Raw genomic sequence first — 3,235 nt, 5'->3', positions numbered from 1 at the left:
TAACAGAATTTTTGACATAAGAAAAACATGTATATTTTTAGGTTATGAACGAAGAATGTTTATTCTCGTTGCGCGGTTTGGTGGCAAAATGAAATCATTCACGATATTCAATATCCCCTACTCTCGCGAAGAGACGAAAGCGTTAGAAAAGAGACTAGGAGCGGAAAAATATTATCGGATGTTAGGAAATCGGAGGAAGCGAGTGGCTAAGACGGGCCACATGCGTTTCGTCAACGCACGACACCTCTCAAGAAAAAGTTCCTTGAGAGCAGGGGTGTCGTAAAAGAAACAAACGGTCACACTGACGAAGGCACCCGCCTCAGGCTAGAAGAAATTCATTCATTCTTGTAGCGACCATCGCATTGCACGGAGCAAATAAAGAATCAAGTTTTATTTTGAAAACGCCCACACTCATTTATCCTGATTTCTTACAAATCAGAAGCGGGATTTACCGTGATTCGCCGTGATCTGTAGATTTATCGCGATCTACCGTGATTATCGTAGATTTTCGGTGTTTATTGCATAATTTGCGACACTCGTGTACATTGTATAGTGCAGTGTACAGACGATACAAGTGGAGCAGACACTAAATTGTGCAATTAGTGAATAAGTTTAACGTATAAGTGTAGTGTAAGTACTTCAATAACAATGGATGGTGCATCACACAGCCGTGAGCGCGACGGAGCCGACGGCACCGTGAAGGATTCGCTGGAGACGCGTCTCGAAAGGCTACAGAGCCTGATGACGGAGTTTTTGTGCCGGTCAAAATCGCGCACGCCGTCATACGCGTCCCGACGGCGGGAATCACGAGCACGGTCGCGAAGCACGGGACGGAAAACGTCGCGAGGCAGCCGTCGACGATCGCGAAGTTCGCGAAGTCACGAAACGAGGTCGCGCAGCCCGCGAACAACGGATCCGCGAAGAGTACCCGACGCAACTCGCCAGGACCGATCAGAGGAAAGCCTGGTAACCAGGAGTACTGCGTCGAGCAGGAAGTCGCCGACACACGCGCGTCCCGGTGACGAGAATCTTATACCGATCTACGATCCTTCAAAGGAAGACTTGTCAATCGAAAATTGGGTGAGATACGTCGACGACTTGGCGCATCGTTTCGAATGGGACGACCGGAGCGTGATGCGACTGATCGCAAGCAGGCTGCGAGGACACGCTCGCGTTTGGTACGATACGCGTATGCAAGTGGTTACCACCTGGGCTGCTATTAAAGTGCATTTGGTGGCACAGTTTCGGAGAGTCATGCCCTTCTCCAAATTATTACGTGAAGCCGATCTATATGAGGCAAAACCGGGGCAGTCGCTGGGAGACTACTGCTTCCAGAAGACCAATCTAATTCGACGCCTGGACATTGCGCTAAATGACGAAAAAATCGTTGATATTGTGATTTACGAGATACCGGACGAGACGATAGCCCGCACCATACGATCAGCAAAGCACGCTGATCCCGACGAGCTGTATGCGCCTATGCGCGCAATGGGCAATATGCCGGGCAACGAAGATAGAAAAGCAAAGCAGGAGCGGACACTTAATAAGCAAACGTTGCAGAAGACATCGGAAAACATTCCGGTGAAAGTGAAAATGGGCCACGTGGCAAAGGACTGCAGGAAGCCAAGGGTGGAGTGCAGCCTTTGCAAACGGTTGGGCCATAAAAAGGAGGAGTGTCCACAGAAAGAGGTAAATATTGTACAAAATATCGAACGTACTCCTAATATTTATCAAATTTATGTTCGTATCAATGGGCATAAAGTAGAAAGTTTGGTGGATACGGGAAGTGCATGTACTGTAGTTCATTCGTCCGTAATCAAGAAGTTCTTGATAAAATCAAAGTCTACGCAAGAGACAGTATTTAGAGGATTTGCCGGACAATCGGTAGTAATTGACCAAATTGCTCCAATTACGGTGAAGGTCCAAAATGTAGTTGCGAATGTAGATTCATTTGTTATTCCCGACGAGTATACCGCGCATGAGGTAATACTTGGAAGAGACTTTCTTCAACAAGATCATGTCATAATGTTGAAACGAGGAAAGCATTTGACATTCAACGATTTAAGAAATTGCAAGAAACCCCACATAATTTCAGTGATGGATGTTTTTGTAATTGAGAATCGCAGAACCGGAAAAGAAAATCGTTCGCGAAATAATTACAGAACTGCTAGATAACGGGATAATCAGGGAATCGGAATCACCGTACGCAAGCCCGATTACGTTAGTGAAAAAGAAAACGGGGGACACGAGAATGTGCGTGGACTACCGTAGATTAAACGCAATAACTATAAAGGACAGGTACCCTTTACCACTTATCGACGACCAGATCGATAAGTTAGGAGGGAATTGTTATTTCACGGGTCTGGATTTAGCATCGGGCTATTATCAAGTTCCAGTCACTGAAAATTCAATAGCAAAGACAGCGTTTATTACGCCGGAGGACCACTACGAGTTTTTAAGAATGCCCTTTGGGTTAACGAACGCGCCAGCAGTTTTCCAACGATTGATCAACAAAGTCCTTGGCTCTTTGAAAGGAACGACGGCATTTCCTTACCTGGACGACGTGATAATTCCGTCGAAGACCATTGAAGAGGGTATCGACAAGCTTCGGGAAGTTTTGGCAGCGTTTCGAACACATGGCCTAACGCTCAAGTTAGAGAAATGTTCTTTTTTCAAGGAAACCATTGACTATTTGGGACGGGAAATAAGTAAAGAAGGAGTGAGGCCAGGTCAACGGAAAATAGACGCCGTAAAAGAAATGCCACAGCCCGGAAATATAAAACAGGTACGTCAGTTTCTAGGACTGGCCAGCTATTTCCGAAAATTCATCAAGAATTTCGCAACGCTTGTGGAGCCATTGACGCGTTTAACACGGAAAGACGTACCGTGGCTATGGAAAGAGGCTCAAGAAGAAGCTTTCCAACAAGTAAAGGAAAGATTAATTACGCGACCGGTACTACGCATCTTTGATCCGACGAGACCAACTGAACTACACACGGACGCTAGTTCATTAGGTGTTGGAGCGATGATTCTGCAACGTCAGGAAGACGGAAATATGGACCTTACTGGTAATGGTAGATGCCTTTACGAAATTCACCATCGTGGAGCCAGTAAAAGATACGAAGACGCGTCACACCGAAAAGGTTTTACTGAACCTCATGTATTTATTCGGTGTGCCGACGAGAATAATTAGCGATCGCGGAACGAGTTTCACATCGCGCAGATTCGCCACCTT

Source organism: Colletes gigas, unplaced genomic scaffold (assembly GCF_013123115.1).
Source record: "Colletes gigas isolate AHSC1104 unplaced genomic scaffold, ASM1312311v1 Colletes_gigas_Sc00009, whole genome shotgun sequence".
Classification (NCBI taxonomy): Eukaryota; Metazoa; Arthropoda; class Insecta; order Hymenoptera; family Colletidae; genus Colletes; species Colletes gigas.
Note: the sequence above shows the minus strand (reverse complement) of the source record.